At 35.5% G+C, this 24,124-nt stretch overlaps 1 pseudogene; it reads right to left on the bottom strand.

The window, feature by feature from the left end:
• Window positions 1–22,896, bottom strand: part of LOC124975226 (YTH domain-containing family protein 1-like) — a 64,777-nt pseudogene extending 41,881 nt beyond the window's left edge.
• Between the last annotated feature and the right edge of the window lie 1,228 nt (window positions 22,897–24,124).

Genomic DNA, 24,124 nt, shown 5'->3' with positions numbered 1-24,124 from the left:
ATTTTTCTATGGATTACCAATTCTGATGTGGTCTTGTTTGGTGGTAAAGTGAGTCAACAAGGTCCTCACTTTAACTCGTGGTTTATTGTGAAAGACAACCAATAATGACCCAACTGTTCTTCCCGCCCCTTCCCACATGTAAGGTAATGAACACCTTCCTTTGCAGGATAGTTGGGTTCTAATGACAGGACATACGTGCTTGGACTTTCTCTTATTGGGGCATTTCATTTACACTTAAATTCATAAAGTTTTCATACCTTTCTGTCTTTGCTAGCATAGGAGACAGGTTTGACAGGATGCACTCTATTCTCTGAGGTTTTATTAGAACTCATTTGTAAAGCATTTACATATACTGGGGAGTGGGGTGTGTGGTGGGAGTGTGGTTGAGGGCAGTTGTGATTGTCAGCCCAATTTCTTTATTGTTTTTGACTTATTTATTATTTCAAAAATACTTTATGTCCATTTTAATAATATTCAACATATATCAGTTAGTCTCTGCTATTCATGTTTATTTTTATATAAAATGATCAATTTCATCTAATTTTCAAGCTTGTTAATGTTATTTTTTGCATCCTAATTTAAAAAAAATCTCAGCTATATTTGTGGTTTTCTATTCCTCTCTTTCCTGTTAATGTTCATGCTTTTTCTGTCCCCATTTAAAAGTCAATGTAGCTATTGGCCTGTTAATGTGTTTTGGTTAAAATGACAGCTTTTAAAAATTCTTTCTCCTTCATCTTGGTTTTTAATTATAACTTCATATTTTTACTAATGGTACTTTTATGTTTTTCCTTACTTTTTCCCATGTTGTGATGGTACCCAGGACATTACACATGCTAGATAAGTGCATTACCACTGAGATACATCCCCAACCATAGTACATTATATTTGTCAGTATATTTCATAATCTTTGTGCTCTTATCTCTCTTTTCATGCCTTTCTTTTGGGTTTACTTCCTTTTGAGAGTGAGCATGTACCAGAAATAAACAGTTTTTGTTGTTTATCTGAAAACATTTGTTACTCTGTTTTGTCTTTACTGTTGAAGAGTATAGTACAGGTGGGAATAGAATCCCAGAAAAGGTGCCTTTTCCTATTCTTGAGACAGCATCTCTTTATGTTCCCCAGGTTGATCTTGAACTCTTGGGCTCAAGTAATCATCCTACCTCAGCTTCCCAAGTATCTGGGATTTCAGGCACCAGGTAAAAAAAGGCAATTTAAGAAACATTTCTTTATTGTGCATCCCACATTTAATAATTAGACCTATTGTGTGGTTATTTGGAGAAATGCTCATCCTCCTCCAGAATGACCTTTGCTTGTTTTGTTCTCTGTTGTATCCTCAGTCCTAAAACAATGCCAGACACATAGTTTCTAATTCATTATTATCATGCAAAATCATTATCAATGGTTCAATTTACTTAGGATGGTTTTGAAATATCTTTGTTTCACGTTCATCTTCTGCCATTTCCACTATTACCTAATTCAGTAAACTGCATTCTACCACATATTTAATTCTGAAATTTAACCAAAAATTCAATTCTCATTTTTTGGTTATTTCCAAAACCGCCAAAAAATGTCTTTGTGAACATTGTCATTCATGATAGACTTGCAATGTCAATACTGACAAACAATAGGGGAAGGTCATGAAGAGACAGTTGTGTGCACAAGTCACCTTGTAAGAGAAACTAACACACAGACAATGCACCACTTATATAAAACCACTGGCCTGACATGCTGTCTTGCAAGCCCAATTCTATCAAACATTTAGCTCTTCCTCTAAGATTAGATTTAGTTATTTTAGATTTAATAATTAATGGCTAATAATTGTATCCATTCAACAATCAGAGCTCACTATGTCTCAAATAACTCCAAAAGTGCCAATAATGTTTTTATAAAACACTTAAACTATGTGTGCATTTTTACAATTAAACTACAAATATTCCTTTGCTCCTTGGGTGTACCAGAAAGCACCCTGGCCTGGAACTAGCTGTCGTAGGTTGAAATCACATTCTTTGTTATTTCCCAAATTAAACTTTCTTATTCCTTGTTATTTCCAAAATTAAATCTTCTTGCATATGATTCATTTCTATCCCCCACACCTTTGCCATCTTTGAAGATAGCATTCTAATAAAATTAAGCATGTTTTTCTACCTGACTAACCACTTTACCAAAAGCTAGTGACCATCATTGATACTGAAGCTTAGAAGATAAGGAAAACCACCATGGTTAATGGGGAATGCTGAAAATTTGTATTGGCTATATTTGAAATACATGTATTATGTAGAGACTTAGTAGTCTTGCAGTTGAACAAATTTGTATGGATGCTTATTATGGCAATTGCTTGTACCAGTTGCTGTTCAAAACTACATTTGTGTATTCACTGGATGGTCATGCTTTTGTCTTTGTGGATTGGATACAATTTTTAAAAATCAACAGTGATAAACTCAGAAAAAATACATTCTTATTGGAAAAATGAGTTCTGAGATTCTATTGTTTATGAAATTTTTATTGAAAATATAATCCCATAAAATGTTGATGTACTTTTGCCATCCATATTGGTGAAACAATTGAGCACAAGAAATCTAAGTGTTCAAGTCTGTTCAAGAAGGATGAGTGTAAAACATGAGATGTGTGTAAATACATGGTTTAGCAAGTATAACTGTAGTAGTATGTTTAAAGATGTTTGAACTCAACCCAAGATAACTTTTTAAGATGTATTTTGCTCTATTTTCATCTATAAGTTTTTTATGCACTAACAAATGTGAACTAATGAGTGATATATGTCAAATAAATAAGTAAATAAAAGGAAGATCAATAGAGTAGAGGAAAGAGAATAGAAGGAGAGGGAGAGAGAGAGGAAAAGCTGAAGACCACTTCATACCAAAATGGAGTAAATAAAATTCCATGCTTGTTTGATTTTGTCCAAATTAACCCAACTACTATGTATGACTGTAATTCTCTAAGTAAAAAGGAAAGAAAAAGCAATATATGGCAGTTTTATTAGAACTCCACAGATAAGAAAACAATTCCAGTTTTATCAATGCCATCACATACTTCAAATAAAAATTCAATTAATTCCTGGAAATGGTTATTTTCAATTTAATTTATGAAATCAAAACAGTCACTAGAATTTCATTTAGTCAAAATTTAATCTGACATCACTCTGAATGCTAATATTAGTTATCATATTCTATCAACTGAAACAGAAGCTGCAAATATCAATGTCTATACACACACAGATGCACACACACAGACATCCAACATAGACTGAATAAAACAGAATTATAAAATTTCAGTTCTGTAGCTCGTGGAAAAAAAAACAAACTTTCAGAATGATATTATGTCCTTTTGCTCTTTGGTGCCATTATCAGTAGTGTTTAAAAATGTCTGCCCTTTGAAGAACTATTTTATAAGTCAACCTAAAGATCTCAGTGTGGTATTTAACATTTTGAAAAAAAATCCTATATTTTAATTGAAATTTATTCAAAGTCAGAAATTTTAGTCAAATAACCAGTTAACGGGCAGATGAAATATCCTCATTTCCGCCTAGTGGCAGCCGCTGTGCCAACCCACCCAGGCGCCTGCGGTGCTCCGCTGGCTTTATTGGTTGCAGCGCCTGGTGCCCCCTGAACTGGCGGGTCCAGAGCGATCCCAGGGGAATGACCCTGGTGCCGACCCTCTGGGGTCCTGTTCAGCCGCAGGAGACCCTCGGCCCAGCACGCGGCAGTGGGCTGCAAGTTTCAGCCCAGGCGACCACGGATGGTGCGCGCTGCAGGGCTCCAGCTGCATTAGTTCCAGTTGCTGCACAAGGTAGGGGTCGCTGGGGATGGTGGGACTGGCCTCCTGGGCCCAGGCGCGTGGCGCCTTCTCAGTGGCCTAGGGTGGGCACAAGCCAGGGTACCGCCTGGGTGGTGTAAGGTGGGTGCAGCCTGGGTGAGCTCCCGCTTGTGGGTCTGGACCTGGGGCACAGAATTGCGAACTTGGGGAGCGCGAGCTTCTGGGTCCCCGCCTTTCCCTAGGAGTCACCCAGTGGGGACTGCGCAGTAGCTAGGTCTGGAGGCCATGAATGGGTGACGCGGTGTGCCTTTAATCCTCAAAGAATGGAGGAGAGGGAAACTGAGCTAGCTAGAGTGCACTGTGCTGCTGCTCTTTCTTCCTTAATCAAAGCCACATGAAAAATTTAAAATTGCAACCCCACTCTCCACTCCTTAAAAGAATGTCAGAGACCATTCCCTTTACTCTGATTAAAGGTGGGTTGATTAGTGTCTGAGTCTCAGCACCACAGTCTTGTTAACTAAGGATGTGTGACATCTGCGGTGGACTTCAAATGTCAAGTGCCACTCACCCAACCCACCCTTTCAGTCCTCTGCCCTGGGCCCAGTCCTCCATGTCCCCCAAGGCCTGGTTCCCCACCCCAAGTGGGTGCTGTGCAATCCCTGAAGCAAAACTTTCAGTGTCCACAGCTTTGCCACTCAGCTGTTTCTCCCTCTGTTGACTATTTAGAAAACAGTAGTGATCTCTAAAATAGGGAAGGAGAATGCTGATTTCAAATGACCTTTTCTAAATGGAGATGCAATCTCTTGTACAAGAGCTTTCCCACCTAAATCTGAATTTCCCAACTAAAACTTTATCAAGCCTGCTAGTTGCATCTTTCACAGAAGACCCCTCTTTGATGGGGTCTTTAAAACATAGTAGTGCACTTGTTTTGCTGCTAGCTGCTTTAGAAAAATTAACTATACTATTCACTACTTCTATCCTGAAATACTGCCACACTAGGAAACTGTGTACTCTGGGTTTGATGGAAGTTGCCAGCACTGTGTCCTGTGTCTGGTGAAGGTCTTTTAGTTGTGCCAGTGATTTCAATTTGATAACGTTTTGAAGGTCTGAACTCAAATTATGGTCAGTTAGCTTGAAAACATAACTTTTAAAACAATGCTTATCTCATGTTTTCTGAGTCATCTCCCTAAGGCTTTCATAAATGCTGTCCTTGGTGTTTAACTATAATGAAAACAAATTGCTGTATTTCTGGTTAACTGTTCCATTACTTGTAAAAATTTATTTCACTTATCTGTGCTTTTTGCTTAATGATTTATTCTGTGACAAAAGAATTATCATTTTGTATAATGGAATATTTGGACCGACTATTTCAGTTATTCTTGGATTCATGAGAGTTAAGGGAACTCTTTGTTCATATTTTCTTATATCATTATAAGCTCCATTTAAATATTAAGGCTTAAATATTTTCAAGTATAATTTTTTCCTCCTAAACTTCTGAAGGAAGACATGGTTTCAACTTCATTAATATATAGAAAATAAATTAGCATGTATTTTGCTTGTGAATAATGTGCTCCGTGAAGTAGTATTGAAAGTATAATTAAAGAAAATACTTACTGAGAATTATATGGATGTACAACCAATTTCCTTTCTGGAAGACATTTTCATAAACCATCTAAAAGGTACCATTTGTGATTATTGTTTAGACTTTCCTTTTTAATTTTTCATGCTTACTTTACCAGACTTCTAAGGAAAATTTGGATAATTTTAGGATGATTGTCACTTGGATCTCATTTCAGTGTGGTTCCACCATTTACAATTTTATTTGTTCAATTAAGGTAATTTTATTCTGAGACAACTGTAGATGTACATGTAGTTGTGTTAAAAGAGAGAGACATCTTCTGCCCACTTTATGTAGAGGTGCCCACATCTTGACATTAAAGATGATATATCTCAAGTATAGACCATTTCTGTCACAAGGACCCCTCATGTTGACCTCTGATAACCACACCCATGTTCTCCTGCTGCCCTCTCCACCACTCCTGGCCACCATTAATCCTTTTCCATTTATATGAGTTTATCATTTCAAGAATGTGTAAATGAATTGTAGAATTTTGATGACCTGGGCTTTGGTTTTGAAAAGTAGAAATATTTCAGTTAATTACTGAAAGTTAGTAAATGTAATTCAGAAGCAGATCCCATATTATTCTTGGTTAGAACGATTGTTATATTTTCTAATTTTTTTCTTGGGTATGTGGGAGAGTTCAATGAGATGTAATGAGTATTTACTGTTAAATGAAGGTTGGAGAATTAATTACAGTTTTTTTTTCCAGGTAAACTCATTAGTATGATTTCCACTGAGATTTAAAAACATAGTAGTTGTCACTATTCCATGATGTTTTGTACTGGGGATGGAACCAGGGTCACCTCACTGCTGAACTACATGTAGTTTTTTATTTTTATTTTTTATTTTGAGGCAGGTTCTTACTAAGATGCTTAGGCTGACCTCAAACTTGCAGTTTGCCTACCTAGGCATGTGCCATCAATCTCACTTGCTACCCACTTTTTAATTAACAGAGATTTCCCCTTCTGAATCTTAACTGTTTGAATAGTTGCTGCAACTAGATTTACTTCAGAATTATGAAAACTCAAGAAAAGGTAACACTGTGATGAAACATATCTGAATCAAAAGTATATAGGTAGATTTCTACCAAAAGATTTAATAAAATACAGGATTACTTTGAGCACTCTATCTTCCTTTCTACTAATACTTTTAAAATATGAGAATAAATTGACAAGAGTACAAAGAAGTTCTTAAATTTTTTTCTAAGAATCTCAATTAGTTTATTGGCCTTCTTCCCATTTATATTTGATCATATGACACATAGTAACAGTTCAGTTATGACTTTATCTGTGGCTGAAGCCATACCTGACAGATGATGTGTATAAAAAATTGGAGGTCTGTGCCTGCCTTGGGGAAGCTCATAAGTAGGGTACAGATGCCCACATAATCAGCTAACTATATTAATGAGCTAAAACAGTTTCTCTTAGCAATGTCCACATGACATAAGTAACAGGTTGTATGTTACCTTCTATAAGGCAAATATAGGTTACTGATTTGGTGTCCTAGGAAGTTAAAATTACCCATTTGCAGATTTTTGCCTTTCTCCATGTTTTAAACATAAACTTTCAAGATTATAACCAAAGATGGGTATGGTGTTCAGACAATAAATAGCATTCTCTCTGTTTCCAATTTTCTAACATGGACATAAGACTGTAAGTTTGACTTTTAACATCATGTGAAAAGCAACAGAGAGACAGAGCTGAGAAAGAGAGAATGGGGGTGGGTGAATTGGCCAAAACCAACTCACTAAGACTTGGCACAAATTTGTTTACTTCGAGCTTTTTATGACCAAGTACCAAACAGCAAAACCTTTTGGTCATTTTGTAGTCATGTTTTGCTACACCAACTCTGCAAGTGTTCTGAGTGAAACAGGGTGTCCATGAAAGGATAATATACTGTGAAAATGTTACTTAATTTACATCAGATATGGGGTCCTCTTCAGTTGCCCAAGACCTTGATATCACCTAGAATGGCTGAAATATGTGACAGCTTTTCTGTGGGGTATAGAGGGAGAAACATTAAATATCTTGATGCAAACTTTGTCTCAGTACCAATGGAACATGATGTACTCAGATTAAAGAGACTTTGTTTTATACACTTATTCATCCTAAGTACATCAAACATTGCCTCCCATGTTTGAATAAATACATATAAAAATGATTGGATGTTACCAGATTATGAATCTCACAGATGACTTTGTGTCTTTCCTTGGACTTCCTCTGTGAGGGGGAAAAATACTTAGGATAGTTTGTTGCTAGATATGTTGCACCAGTCTGCTGTGTTGTATGCAAAAAGGGAAGTTCAACCCGAGAAGATTGTCCTTTTTCTCACCATAAGCCTCATTGAATTATCCCAAATTTTTCTGAAAAAAAAATAAAACCACATATTCCATTTGCACCAGTCATTGAAGACTTAGTAGAAAAATGTGTACTTCAGAGAACAGAGGAATTAACTTTGCAACAAAAATTTTTAAAATGCTCCAGCACATAATATCAAAGAGAATGATTAATTAAAATATCTGTTATCCATTTCAGTATTTTTTATACCATATTCCTAAAACCATTTTATATCCAATCTCTATTAATCTCTATTATCAATTGGTCAGTGTTATGAATCAGGGAACAATGAAGATAAAATTAATACAAACCAAAGCTAATTATTCTAACTGATGATTCTCCAAAATACTTCTAATATAAATTTCATATGTATTTTATATTTAATTGCATATTTATGTTTGTTTAATAGAATAAAATATAAGTATGAAAAATGACAAATATTCAAATCATCCTCATGGACCTGTGTAAAAACAGTTTTTTTTCCAAATTTATGAAAATATTTATTTTTCAGAATACAGAATAGACTGTCATCATACTGAATATTTTTCCAGAATATGAACAGTTTATTCTAGCAGAGCTAACCAATTATATATTGATAGAAGCCTAGGCTTTCATAGCACCCATTTCATCTAAGCTCAAATGGATATCCACAGAGCAAAAAGGTCTATTGAAATTAGAACACAAAGGGCAAATTTTACTGCTTCTGTCATTGGTGTTACTTTCTCCCTCTTCTTATTAATGGAGTTCTTGAGAACTGTATGCCTTCTGTGTATCTGAATATAATTGGAATTGACACTCATTAGTACACTAGCTCATATGCTAGACCAATGTCAAGCTTATCATCTTAATATAAGTGAATGTTAGCTAAACAGAGGAATTCTCACATATTTCATTCAATAACTGAAGTAGTGCAAACAAAATGACTCATTCCCTCATCTGTAGAAGGTCACAGTATTTTTTTTCAAATGACAAAATCAAACCACTTTTGTAATAAAAGGAAACAAAAAATCCATGTAATTAAATGCTATTTGGGTGAAAATGTATTATAGGGCATATAATATTTATTTGCTTTACATAAGTTTGCATATATTTAATGTAATCTCTCATATTTGGTATTTAATTAATGCCATACATGTAATACTTGAATATAAGTGGAATGAAATGAAGATTTTAAAAGGCCCCAAGAATCATATTGTTTTATTTCATCATTGTTATTTTAATACATTAGTGTTTTTCTTTATTAATTTGACTAAGCCAATTGTAGAGGTAAAATCCACAACCAAATCATATACAGTATACCTGAAAATACTTCAGTATGTCAGAAGTAGTGATTGTGATTAAACAAAAGTACTTCAATTCATGTATGATGATCTTACAAAATATTTTAGAAGTTTTATATGTTGTTTGCACTGTAATAAAATTGATCTGGATAATATGAGTAAAGTATGCTCAACTATGAATAAATGCAATTTATATTTGGCCCTGGATTGTTTAGGAGTACTACTTTTGTCTTCACATTTTATATAAGGAACATATTTTCACGATCTATTAGCTGTACTTTTGATTTATTAACAAAGGATAATACTTTAAGCCTAGTTCACCAACTCCTTACTCCCCCACACTTTTTTGTGGGATACTGGGGATTGAACTTAGGGACATTTTATGACACAGCACACTTATTTTCCTTTTCAACATGTAAGTTCTCCCTAGGGAGAATATGTAGTGCCATATCACAAGAGAGAGAATGTGCCGGTATCTTGAAGAAGTAAATTGGGTTTTGTAATAAATAGACAGACTTCTGTGAAGATGCTGGGAAAGGGGTTGTTCTAATGTCCCCAGGTGAAGAGATTCTCATACATAGGTCAGTGTTGTCTTGGGTTGTTATTCCTTCATTGGAAGGCCTGCTAAAAGATCAGAACATGTTAAAATATCATTGGGTTAATAATTGGATTTCATGAAGTTGCAATCTTTAAGAAGGATTTTGTATTGTATGCTAAGATGCTTTGAACATATCTTTTAAATAAAACTTTACCAAAAACTTTATAAGTATAATCTGGTGGTTGAAACTGTGGTAGAAAATATAGAGAAAACCTATATAATTTCTTCCATTTCTTCCTCCTAGTGGATCCCAGGATGCAACAGAATTCTAGTGTACTATGAAAGTGTTTGAACACAATTAGCATTATTTGGGTGATAATTAATCCGAAGACATACAACAACCAAAATATGAATTGTTGTCCTACCAATTACTATTTTATGATATCTTTGGTCAATTATTCTATGCCATCAAACATCAGTATCTTCAAGCATGCCAATTATTGTAGCAGTACAATTCAGAATAACCAAGTTATAGAACCATCAATGTGCCTGCCAATAGATAAATGGATAAAGAATGTGAGGTATATATATGTATATATGCACAATGGAGTTTTATGCAGTCAAAAGGAAGCATGGAATTTGATTTTTTGTTTGTAAATGACTGGAATTGGAGAACATCATACTAAGTTAAATAAGCCTGACTCAGAAAGTCAGGGGTTAAATGCTTTCTCTCATCTACTGATGTTGGACAGGAAAGAAAAAATGGTGGTGACTCTCATGAAAATGCTAGGGAGATCAATAAAGTAGAGAAAAGGGATAGAGAAGAACAGGACATGGGGGGGATGCGAGGAAGTACTAGGCAATGAAATCTAACGAATTATGCTGTGTTCACATATGAATATGTGAGATTAATATTGCTTATACACACATAACAAGTTTTCTGACAAATAATTTTGTTCCGTGTACTGAACAGAAATATTTCAATTACAATAAGTGACAGTGTCTTTTAGAGCTCTTGAACTGATGACAAAAGTAGTGATTACAATGTGTTAGCAATTTAAAATGCTTACTATCTGCTGGACATTGTGTGAAGAATATCATAAGCATCAACCCATGTAATCATCTCCTTGCAGGCAATGTCACCCTTGAATTATCCACAATGTTTTTTTTTTTAATTTTTTTTATTTATTTATTTTTATTATTATTATTTTTTATTTATTTATTTTTTACGTTTACATAGGGTAATGATGTTTTTTTTCCCTTCCCCCCCACCCCTCCCACCCCTCTTTTCCCTCTATACAGTCCTTCTTTCCTTCATTCTTACCGCTCTCCTTAGCCTAACTCTAAACCTAACCCTAAACCTAATGCTAACCCCTCCCAACCCCTATTATATGTCCTCATCCGCTTATCAGCGAGATCATTCATCCTTTATTTTTTTGAGATTGGCTTATCTCACTTAGCATGATATTCTCCAATTTCGACCATTTGCCTACAAATGCCATAATTTTATCATTCTTCATTGCGGAGTAATATTCCATTGTATAAATATGCCACAGTTTCTTTATCCATTCATCAACTGAAGGGCATCTAGGTTGGATCCACAATCTGGCTATGGTGAATTGAGCAGCAATGAACATTGATGTGGCTGTATCTCTGTAGTATGCTGATTTTAAGTCCTTTGGGTATAGGCCAAGGAGTGGGATAGCTGCGTCAAATGGTGTTTCCATTCCAAGCTTTCTGAGGAATCTCCACACTGCTTTCCAGAGTGGCTGCACTAATTTGCAACCCCACCAGCAATGTATGAGTGTTCCTTTTTCACCACATCCTCGCCAACACTTATTGTTGCTTGTGTTCTTGATAATTGCGATTCTAATTGGGGTGAGATGAAATCTTAGGGTAGTTTTGATTTGCATTTCCCTTATTACTAGGGATGTTGAACATTTTTTCATATATCTGTTGATTACTTGTACATCTTCTTCTGTGAAGTGTCTGTTCATTTCCTTAGCCCATTTGTTGATTGGATTATTTGTATTCTTCGTGTAGAGTTTTTTGAGTTCTTTATAGATTCTGGAAATTAGCGCTCTATCTGAGGTATGGTTGGCAAAAATATTCTCCCACTCTGTAGGCTCTCTCTTCACATTTCTGACAGTTTCCTTTGCTGAGAGAAAGCTTTTTAGTTTGAATCTATCCCAGTTGTTGATTCTTGCTTTTATTTCTTGTGCTATGGGAGTCCTGTTAAGGAAGTCTGATCCTAAGCCAACAAGTTGAAGATTTGGACCTACTTTTTCTTCTATAAGATGCAGGGTCTCTGGTCTGATTCCGAGGTCCTTGATCCATTTTGAGTTGAGTTTTGTGTAGGGTGAGAGATAGGGGTTTAATTTCATTCTGTTACATATGGTTTTCCAGTTTTCCCAGCACCATTTGTTGAAGAGGTTATCTTTTCTCCATTGCATATTTTTGGAACCTTTGTCTAGTATGAGAAAATTGTATTTATTTGGGTTTGTGTCCATGTCCTCTATTCTGTACCATTGATCAACCTGTCTATTTTGGTACCAATACCATGCAGTTTTTGTTACTATTGCTTTGTAGTATAGTTGAAGATCTGGTATTGCAATACCCCCTGCTTTGCTCTTGCTACTGAGGATTGCTTTAGCTATTCTAGGTTTTTTATTCTTCCAGATGAATTTCATAATTGCTTGCTCTATTTCTGCAAGGTACATCATTGGGATTTTAATTGGAATTGCATTGAATCTGTATAGCACTTTAGGTAGTATAGCCATTTTGACAATATTAATTCTGCCTATCCAGGAACATGGGAGATCTTTCCATCTTCTAAGGTTTTCTTTAATTTCTTTCTTTAGTGTTCTGTAGTTCTCATTGTAGAGGTCTTTCACCTCTTTTGTGAGATTGATTCCCAAGTATTTTATTTTTTTCGATGCTATTGTGAATGGGGTAGTTTTCCTAATTTCTCTTTCTGAAGATTCATCACTTATGTATAAAAATGCATTGGATTTATGAGCATTGATCTTGTAACCTGCTACTTTACTGAATTCACTTATGAGTTCTAAAAGTTTTCTGGTGGAATTTCCAGGTTCCTCTAAATATATAATCATGTCATCAGCGAACAGGGATAGTTTGAGTTCTTCTTTTCCTATTCGTATCCCTTTAATTTTTTTGGTTTGTCTGATTGCTCTGGCTAGAGTCTCAAGTACGATGTTCAATAGAAGCGGTGAAAGAGGGCATCCCTGCCTTGTTCCAGTTTTTAGGGGGAACGCTTTCTGTTTTTCACCATTTAGAATGATATTAGCCATGGGCTTAGCGTAGATTGCCTTTATAATGTTTAGGAATGTTCCCACTACCCCAATTTTTTCTAGTGTTTTGAGCATGAAGGGATGCTGTATTTTATCAAATGCTTTTTCTGCATCTATTGAAATAATAATGTGATTCTTAACTTTAAGTCTGTTGATATGGTGAATGACATTTATTGATTTCCGAATGTTGAACCAACCTTGCATCCCTGGGATAAAACCCACTTGATCATGGTGCACTATCTTTTTAATATATATTTGTATGCGATTTGCTAAAATTTTGTTGAGAATTTTTGCGTCGATGTTCATTAAGGATATTGGTCTGAAATTTTCTTTCCTCGATGTGTCTCTGTCTCGTTTAGGTATCAGGGTGATATTGGCTTCATAGAACGAATTTGGGAGGGTTCCCTCCTCTTCTATTTCATGGAATAGTTTGAGGAGTATTGGAATGAGCTCTTCTTTAAAGGTTTTGTAGAACTCGGCTGAGAACCCATCTGGTCCTGGACTTTTCTTTGTTGGTAGGCTTTTGATGACCTCTTCTATTTCATTGCTTGAAATTGGTTTATTTAAGTTGTGTATGTCCTCCTCGTTCAGTTTAGGTAGTTCATATGTCTCTAGAAATTTGTTGATGTCTTCGAGGTTTTCTGTTTTGTTGGAGTATAGATTTTCGAAATAGCTTCTAATTATGTTTTGTATTTCACTCGTGTCTGTTGTGATGTTTCCTTGTTCATTCTGAATTTTAGTAATTTGAGTTTTCTCCCTCTTTCTCTTTGTTAGTGTGGCTAAGGGTTTATCAATTTTGTTTATTTTTTCAAAGAACCAACTATTTATTTTGTTAATTTTTCCAATTGTTTCTTTTGTTTCGATTTCGTTGATTTCGGCTCTGATTTTAACTATTTCCTGTCTTCTACTACTTTTGGTATTGGTCTGCTCTTCTTTTTCTAGCTCTTTGAGCTGTAGTGTTAAGTCGTTTATTTGTTGACTTCTACTTCTTTTTTTGAATGCACCCCATGAAATAAATCTTCCTCTAAGTACTGCTTTTCATAGTGTCCCAGAGATTTTGATATGATGTGTCTTTGTTCTCGTTTACTTCTAAGAATTTTTTTATTTCCCCCCTGATGTCTTCTGTTATCCATTCATCATATAATAGTGTATTATTTAGTCTCCAGGTATTGGAGAAGTTTCTGTTTTTTATTCTGTCATTTATTTCTAATTTCAATCCATTATGATCTGATAGAGTACAAGGTAGTATCTCTATCTTCTTGTATTTGCTAACAGTAGCTTTGTGGCATAAAATATGGTCTATTTTAGAGAAGGATCCATGTGCTGCTGAGAAGAAAGTGTATTCGTTCTTTGTTGGATGGTATATTCTATATATGTCTGTTAAGTCTAAATTGCTGATTGTGTTGTTGAGATCTATAGTTTCTTTATTCAATTTTTTTTTGGACGATCTATCCAGTGGTGAGAGAGGTGTGTTAAAATCGCCTAGTATGATTGTGTTGTGGTCTATTTGATTTCTGGAATTGAGAAGGATTTGTTTGATGTACGTGGATGAGCCAATGTTCGGGGCATAGATATTTATGATTGTTATGTCTTGCTGATTTATGCTTCCCTTAAGCAGCATGTAATGTCCTTCTTTATCCCTTCTGACTAGTTTTGGTTTGAAGTCCACATTATCTGAAATGAGGATGGATACTCCAGCTTTTTTGCTGTGTCCATGTGCATGGTATGTTTTTCCCCATCCTTTCACTTTTAGTCTATGGGTGTCTCTTTCTATGAGATGAGTCTCTTGCAGGCAGCATATTGTTGGATTTTTCTTTTTAATCCAATCTGCCAGTCTGTGTCTTTTGATTGATGAATTCAGGCCATTAACATTCAGGGTTATTATTGTGATATGATTTGTATTCCCAGTCAATTGACTCATATTTGTTTTTGACATGATTTGGTTTCTCCTTTATTTGGCTATTCCTTTAGGCTAGCGCCTCCTGTTGCTGATTTGCATCGTTGTTTTTCATCTCTTCCTCATGGAATATTTTGCTGAGAATGTTCTGTAATGGCGGCTTTCTTTTTGTAAACTCCTTTAGCTTTTGTTTATCATGGAAGGATCTTATTTCATCATCAAATTTGAAGGTAAGTTTTGCTGGGTATAAGATTCTTGGTTGGCATCCGTTTTCTTTCAGGGCTTGGTAAATGTTGTTCCAGGCCCTTCTGGCTTTTAGGGTCTGGATTGAAAAATCTGCTGATATTCTTATTGGTTTACCTCTGAATGTAATTTGATTCTTTTCTCGCGCGGCCTTTAAAATTCTGTGTTTATTTTGTTGTTAGGTATTTTCATAATAATGTGCCTTGGTGTGGGTCTGTTGTAATTTTGTATGTTTGGAGTTCTATAAGCCTCTTGTACTTGGTTTTCCATTTCATTCTTCAGATTTGGGAAATTTTCTGTTATTATTTCATTGAATAGATTGTTCATTCCTTTGGTTTGTTTCTCTAAGCCTTCCTCAATCCCAATAATTCTTAAATTTGTCCTTTTCATGATATCCCATAATTCTTGTAGATTCTGTTCATGATTTCTTACCATCTTTTCTGTTTGGCCAACTTTGCTTTCAAGATTAAATAATTTGTCTTCAATGTCTGAGGTTCTGTCTTCCAGGTGTTATATCCTATTGGTTATGCTTTCTATGAAGTTTTTAACTTGGTTTATTGTTTCCTTCATTTCAAGGATTTCAGTTTGGTTTTTTTTCAGTATCTCTAATTCTTTATTGAAATGATCTCTTGCGTCCCGTATTTGGTCTTTTACTGTTGATTGGTGCGATCATTTAATGCCTGCATTTGGTCTTTCATCTCCTCCTTCAATGCCTGCATTTGCTCTTTCTTCTCCTCATTAGCTTCCCTGATCGTTTTAATGACGTACATTCTGAACTCCCTTTCTGACATTTCTTCTGCTGTGCTGTCTTTGGGTTTTATTGATGTAGTATCTAGGTTTGTTTGGGACATTTTCTTCCCTTGTTTTCTCATATTGGTCAGTTGTCAGTGGGACCCTGAAATATTGCAGTTTTCCGCTATTGGCTTATAGTGTCCCGGTAGATTTCCAGTGTATCACCTCCCAGCCTTCAGTAGCCTGATGTTTTGGAGGAATCTGATAAAGCAGCGTATCTGAAGAAAACTGCCCCTAGCCCCCTGCTGGTTCCACGATTTGGAACTGGCTCTGTGCTGAAATGCTCTCACTGTGGGCCTGCACCGTGCAGCTGGCCGTGTGGGAGGAGCCCACTGCCGGAGTGAGGAAGGCTACCTTGGGAAGACTCTAGCTGCCCTGCCTGGCTCCAATAAGCCACCTCTATCTGGGCCTGCCACCCGGGCCGCGCTTTACCCAGTGGGCAGACTCACCCGTGGCTCTATTTCAGTCCGAGTCTCTCAATGCCTCCCCTTCTTAACTCCTGGGTTCTGGAGCAACAGGGGGTGCAGTCTCCCTCTAGGCCGCCATCTTGGATCGCCCCATGAAGAGAGCCTGCAGCCGGAGTGGGCAGAGCCGCCTGAAGAGGTCTCTGGCTGCCCTGCCCTGATCCCAGAGGCTGCTTGTGGATCGAGGTTCTCCGTTGGTTCGGGGGCTTGTGGCTGGTTCTATGTAGAAAGTCTCTCACTGGGCGGTCAGCTCCGAGAAGCTAGCCTTGAACGGCACCTCCCACCGCAGGGGTCCAGACTACTTGGGGAAGTCTCTGGCTGCCCTATCTGGTCCCTGAATTTGCTTGTGTGCCGGAGTACGCTGCGCTGCACTGGGACTTGGAGCTTGTTCTGGTCAGAAAGGCTCTCACTAGCGAGCCAGTTCCGTTCCGAGAACCTGGAGAAGCTGGCTGTGTGGGTGGGGCCCACCGCTGGAGTGCGCAGGGCTGCCTTGGATGACTCTAGCTGCCCTGCCTGGCTCCGATAAGCCACCTCTATCTGGGCCTGCTACCCGGGCCACGCTTTACCCAGTGGGCAGACTCACCCGTGGTTCTATTTCAGTCCGAGTCTCTCAATGCCTCCTCTTCTTAACTCCTGGGTTCTGGAGCGACAGGGGGTGCAGTCTCCCTCTAGGCTGCCATCTTGGATCCTATCCACAATGTTTATAGTGATCTGTGTAATATAAAACCAAATGTTCCTCTGAAGTATTGCCATGCATTCCAATGCTAAGGCTTAGAATATAGAGTGTTATCATACATACATAATACAAATACATAATACAAATTTGATGGAATTTTATGTTATTCTCTTGATCTTGTTTATTAAAAATAAATAATTAACAATGAAAGATATACTTAAAATTAAAAATAAATTCGCTACTAATACATCAAAATAAAGTATGAATGTAAAATAATTATTTTAGTAAATTAAAAGTAGGTAGATTGCAACTAATTACAGCAGTTTCATACTTCATTACAAGCTTTTATTGAATACCCTGGGACACGTCTTAGCTTCCTTGATAAATAAATTTTGTGTATTGCTGTTATAGAAGCCATTTTTGTTTTCAACCCTAAAAATCACTGTAATGTGTACATATCTAGAGCACTTTGTTTTACATGCCTGCACCATGTGGTAAGGAAGAGTAAAGGTTTATGGAGTGACACTCAGAGTTAAGAATACAAGGTGACTCAATCTGTATACCTAAAAATTTGCCAGGATTAAAATACATGAGGACTATATGAGGAGGATGCATTTACTTGGAGAACAGGAGAGCGAAAGTCACACTGTGACAGATCTCTAGATCTTAGTATTTCTAGTTAGTAAATTCATCTTTGCATCTGTTCCTGTGTTTCTAATTCTATTCATTCTTCCTTCTGATTATTGCCTGTGGACACAAGCCTCTGGGAGGGAGGCATACATCAAGCATACAAGTCTAAGTGCTCTTGAGTCACTCTTATTATATAATTAGTAAAACCATATAATATCTCTTTCAGATGGACAAACTGGATGATAGCAAGAGTGATGCTGCACATATAGAGTGCTTTCTTCCAAATGTGTAAACAATATTTGCCACTAAATTTTATGTATTTGACCCTTAAAATTCCTTTGTGTAGGTAGGGTAAATTCTTTAAATCATGGAGTTGAGGCCAAAAGAGAACAAGGATTTCCCAAAGTTAAATGAATATTGTTGACATTGTGTAAAATTGAACACCTTTAAATGTTTTTAGATGAATACTAGAGTCAACTATTATGCAAATTTATCTGCAAAATCATTCCAAAAAATTCTTTAAAGGTTTCTTTATCTTCTATACTTTGCCCACTTCCCATAAAAATTTTTAGAAAGGGCTACTGCATTATTATTTAGTTGTCTCCAACTGTAAGAGTAAACCAGGGGTTAATTCAGACATCAAAAATTCTTTACAGCAAAAAATCCCAGGAATAAACTGTAGTCCATTTCAGTTTGTAGCAAAAGTGGTTGTGGAAATTTGCAGCCTGAAGTCTACATTTAGATTTTTCTCTTTGTACATAATGAATATCCCTATGAAATAGAGATGAGCATCTTTAAGACATGCACTCCTGACTGAGGAATCAAAGGACTTTGCCACCACTTCCAACCTCCTAGAGCTTTCCTTATGAAAGAAGAATCCCAAAAGATGCAGCAGCAGGACCAAGCCTCCTGGCTGTGTCCCAGAAACCAAGCAGTGAGTTTACTTTTCCTCTTTAATAGAACCTTCTTTCAGCAAAAATGTTCATTTCATGAGCATAAATTTTGTACAAAGGCAAACATCCAAACTTCCAGGCAGATGAAGCATTTTTCTTTCACATTTTCCAGTAAGTGTTTTTAAGAAAAGGATAGAGCTTTAGTGGAATTTTTACAAATCAGTAAAAGATGTGGCTTCTCTATACCAGCAGCAATTAGCAATACAGTAGCAATATTGTTTCTTCTTGCTTCAGCTTTTTTCCCCTTTTATATCTTGCCTGGAGCAGGTCAAAGGCAAAGACAATGCTGTAGGTGCTTCAGGGCTTTCCTGGTTCTCTAATACACTCCACTGTGTGTTTCCTCATGTGGTCCCATTGGACAAAGGAGGATGTCAGTGATGAGTGTCAGAAGACTGTGATGGCCTGCCTGGACACTGATGCTGATTACTATGAGAATTAACATGATTTCTACAGGAGACTTTCCTTAGCCCCTTAATATGATATAAATTGTGTGAAATCACTCTATCTTACTCACCCTGTAATGTAGTTTCTAGAGTATTAACACTGATGTTCAATGTAAGGCCTCTGTAATTTACCATCACCCACGCTTGATTTTAATCTTTGAGTGCAAAGATTAAAAGATTGTATAAGAAACCAAAAAAGGCAGAAGAATTAGTGTGACAGCTGAATTTCTACATTTGTCGTTGTCAGTCTGAACCAACTGTGGGAACCTGTGAAGAATGGCATTGCCTTTTGCAAATGAGCAAACTGGGGCCTAAGCACTAAAAACTAAAGAGAATATATAAAACTTGAGAGGTGACTCTTACATATAACAATGTTTGACATCTGAATGCCACATAAAATTCAGAAATTCTTCATCGTGTGCAAAATAATTCATGTAGTATTAATGAAAAAGTAGCTCATACTATATTTAAATTCACTGTACAGTGATCTTAATTTATGGTAAAATTTTACATATATATTCAAAGGGAGAAAACTGTCAAATTATTGACACTGATTTTCTTTAAGATTTTTCATGATTTTAAGTATTAGTATTCAAAAATCTCCCTTTAAATAAAACCTCCCACAATGCACACATAATTGTTGTATTCATGTCTGTATTTCCATATCAATCATCTTTTTTTCTGAAATAACTGTAATATTGGTGTGAAATTTACTAACGTATTCTCCCCATTGATACAGTCTTTTAATTTTATTGGGAAAAGTTTTGTAACTGCCCTCTCTCCTCTTTCTCCAGTCACTCTTTATGGTAAAATTCAATGAAAACTATGGACGTTTTCTCAGTAAGTTCTTCTTTGTAGAAACCCAGATTCCTTTAAGCTCTCCCATTCTTTCCATTCTTTAATTTCCTCCTGTCTTTCTTCTCTCATCCGCATCCAACTTGAATTTCATGTTTATCAAGACAAGCTCCCATTTACAGGGTTTCTTTTAAAAAATCTTTATTAATGCATTACAATTTTAAATAAACTATGTTCTATTTTGACATAGTTGCACAAGCATAGAATATAATTTGCTCCAGTTCAGGCCCCACATTTACCCCATTAGATTTCCTCCTTGTTCCCCTGTTGCCTTTTCTCTATTCTATTGGTCTTTCTTCTATTTATTGATATTTTTCATTTGTTATTTATTTATTTTTATATTCATTTATATATTGGTTCTTTTTGGCTATGACAATAAAATCCATTTTGATATAATTTTACAAGCATGGAATATATCCTTTTCTAATTAGGACCTCACTATGTGGATGTACCTGGTGATGGGGTTCAGTGTGTTGTTTTCATATATATATGAAAATTATGTCAGTTTTATTCCACTCTCTTTACTCTCTTTCCTTTTCCTATTCCCCTCCCTTCCACCCATTTCACATTGTCTAATCTACTGAAATTCCATTATTCTCCTTATGCCCTCCTTAACGTGATTAACCTCCACATATCAGAAAGCATTCAACCTTTGGCTTTTGGAATTGGCTTATTTCACTTAGCATGATAGTCTACAGATCTGTCTATTCAGTGTCAAATGCCATAAAGCCATTCTTTTTTATGTCATTCTTTTTTATGCCCAGGTAATATTCCAGGGTGTATATATACCACATTTTCTTTATTCATTCATCTGTTGAAGGGCAACCCAGTTTGTCCCATAGCTTAGCTATTGCAAAGTGAGCTGCTTTAAACATTGATGTGGGCACATCATTATAGTTTGCTGATTTTAACTACTTTGTGTACCGAGAATGGGATAACTTGGTCAAATGGTAGCTCCATTCCTAGTTTTTGAGGATATCCATACTGCTTTTCAGGGTGGTTGCAACAATTTGTAGTTCCACCAGCAATGTATGAATGAATCTTGTTCCCCATGTGCTCACAGGCTCATGAACTTTATTGTTACTTGTATTCTTGAAAATTGCTATTCTAAGTGATGAAAATCTCAGTGTAGTTTTAATTTGCATTATTCTAATAGCAAGAGAGGTTGACATTTTCTCACATATTTGTTCCCCATTTGTATTTCCTCTTCTATAAAGTGTCTCTTCAATTCTTTTGCCCATTTATTGATTTTTTTTTTACATTAAGCTTTGAATTTATGTTTGTCCTGGAAAGTAACACCCTATCTAAGGAGCAGATTGCAAAGTATTTTTCCTCCAATGTATAGGTTTTCTCTCCATGCTCTTGATTGTGTCTTTTGCTATGAAGAAGTTTTTTAGTTTGATGCAATCACATTCATTGTCATTTTTTTTGGCAGTACTGGGGATTGAATCTAGGACCTTGTGCTTACTAAGCAAGCACTCTATCTACTGAACTATATCCCCAGCCCTTGTCTTTTGATTGCAATTTCTGTGTTTTAAGTATCTTTTTGAGGAGTCAGTTTCTATACCAATATGTTGAATTGTTGGTCTAACAATTTTTTCCAGTGTGTGCAGTATTGCTGATCCTATACTATGTCCTTGATCCACATTGAGTTAAGTTTTGTGTAGGATGAGAGATAAGGTTAACTTTCAACATATTACATATGGATTTCCAATTTTTCTAGCACCATTTGATGAAGAGGCTATCTTTTATCCAATGCATGTTTTTGGTGCCTTTGTTTAGTTTGAGATAACTATATTCATGTGGGTTTGTCTCTGTGCCTTCTATTCTACTCCATTGGTGGTCTTGCCTCTTTTGGTGCCAATACCATGCTATTGTGTTACTATAGCTCTAGAGTATAAAGTCTGTATCATGATACCTCATCCTTTACTTTTCCTGCTAAGGATTGCTTTTGCTATTCTGGGCTTCTTATTTTTACGATTGAATTTTATGTCCACTTTTTTTTATTTCCATGAAGAATGTATTGGAATTTTGATGGAATTTTCACTGTGTCTGTATAGTGTTTTTGGTTCTGTGGCCATCATGGCAATAATAATTCTGCCTATCCAATAACATGAGAGATTCTTCCATTCTTCCATCTTCTGAGGCCTTCCTCAATTTCTTCATTTAGTGTTTTTTTTTTTCGCTATAGAGGTCTTTCACTTCTTTTGATAGATCAATTCCCAAGTATTGTATTTTTTTAATATTTAAGGGGTTATTGTGAATGGGTTAGTTTTCTTAATTTATCTTTCAGCTGATTTTTCTTGGAGTGTAGGTGTGCAATTGGTCTCTGAGTGTAAATTTTGAATCCTGCTAATTTTCTGATTTAATTTATGAGTTCTACAGTGTTTCTGGTGAATTTTTGGAGTCTAGTAAATATAGGATCATACTGCTAGCAAACAGGGATAGGTTTAGCACTTCTTTTCCTAACTGTGTTTCTTCAATTTCTTTCTTTTGCCTAATTTTTTTGAGTAGGTATTCTAGGACTATGATGAATAGAGTGTAAAAGTGGGCATTCCTTCTTGTTCCTCTTTTTAGAGGGAATTGTTTCAGTTATTCTCTGTAGGGTTGGTGTACACAGCTTTTACAATATTGAGTTATGTTCCTTCTATCCCTACTTTTTCTAGTGTTTTGATCACAAATGTATTATGCATTATGTATTTTGCCAAATGCTTTTCCTGCAGCTATTGAGGTAATCATGTGATTCCCATCTTTAAGTCTATTGATGTGATGGATTATGTTTATTGATTTCCCTATGTTAAAAGAAACTTTCAGCCCTGGAAGGAACTCCATTTGATCATGGTGCATACATTTTTAATTTTTTTTTTTGTAATTTGCCAGTATTTTACTGAGAATCCTTTATCATAAGAATATTGATATAAAGTTTTCTTTCCTTAATATGTCTTTGTCTTATTTTCTTATCAGGGTGATATAAACTACATACAGTGTGTTTCAAGGAGTTTCCTTCTATTATTAATTGTAGAATAATTTAAGAAGGTTTTGTATGAATTTTTAAAAATCTGGTGTTGACTCACCTGAGAATCCATCTGGTCCTAGGATTTTCTTAGTTGGTAGCCTTTTGATGGCATCTTCGATTTCATTACTTGAAATTGATATGTTCACATTTTTTGTATAATCCTGGTTCAATTAGTGGTATGTCATATGTCTTTCAACATCTTCAAGATTTTCTATCTCATTGGAATATAAATTCTCAAAATACTTTTGATTATCCTCTGTATTTCAGTAGTATCTGTAGTAATATTTCCATTTTCATCACAGATTTTAATAAATTAATTTTTCTGTCTCGGTTAGCTTGGTTAAGTGTTAATCAATTTTACTTATTTTTTCAGAGAACCAACTTTTTGATTCATTGATATTTTTAAAAAATTGTTTAAAAAATCAATTTTATTGATTTTGGCTCTGATTTTAACTATTTCCTGTGTTATACTGATTTCTGTGTTGATTTGTTGTTTTTGTATTGGGGTCATAAGATGTAATGTAAGAGTATTTGGTGTCTTTCAGTTTTTTTTTGATGTATGAAGTTTTTTTTGATGTATTGAAAGTTCAATGTTATTAACTTTCTTCTTAAAATCACCTTCTTAGTGTCCTGGAGATTCTGGTGTTTTGCATCATTATTCTCTTTTGCTTCTATGTAACTTTTATATCACCCCTAATTTCTTCTGCTCTCAATTCATCATTCACTAGTGAATTTTTCAAATTCCAGGTATTTGGGTAAGTTTTATTTATCTTAGTCCTTATTTCAAATTATTTCACCATTATGATCTGATAGAATGCAAGGTATTATTTATTTTTTGAAATTGCCTAAAGTTTATTTGTGTCCTAAAATATAGTCTATTTTAGAAAATTTTACAGGTACTGCTGAGAAGAAATTGTGTTCAGTAACTGATGGATGAAATGTTATACATATATTATTATAAGTATAATATATAGTCTAAATTATACTTTTTTAGTTCTGTACATTGTTTATTTAGTTTTGTTTGTATAATCTCTCTAATGATGAGAGATTATTTTTCTAGTGTTTTGATCACAAATGTATTATGCATTATGTATTTTGCCAAATGCTTTTCCTGCATTTCTCTCTAATGATGAGAGATTATTATTAAAATCACTATTATTTTATTGTGGTCTTTTTAATTCTGGATATTGAGAAGGGTTTGTTTTATATCTGTAGATGCTCCATTTTGGGGACATAAATAGTTAAAACTGTTAATTCTTATTATTTCATAACTGAAGCATTATGAAATGACCTTCTTT

The sequence above is a fragment of the Sciurus carolinensis genome, unplaced genomic scaffold (assembly GCF_902686445.1).
Source record: "Sciurus carolinensis unplaced genomic scaffold, mSciCar1.2, whole genome shotgun sequence".
NCBI classification, from domain to species: Eukaryota; Metazoa; Chordata; class Mammalia; order Rodentia; family Sciuridae; genus Sciurus; species Sciurus carolinensis.
The sequence above is the reverse complement of the archived record's forward strand: the minus strand, read 5'-3'. Positions and strand labels throughout refer to the sequence as shown.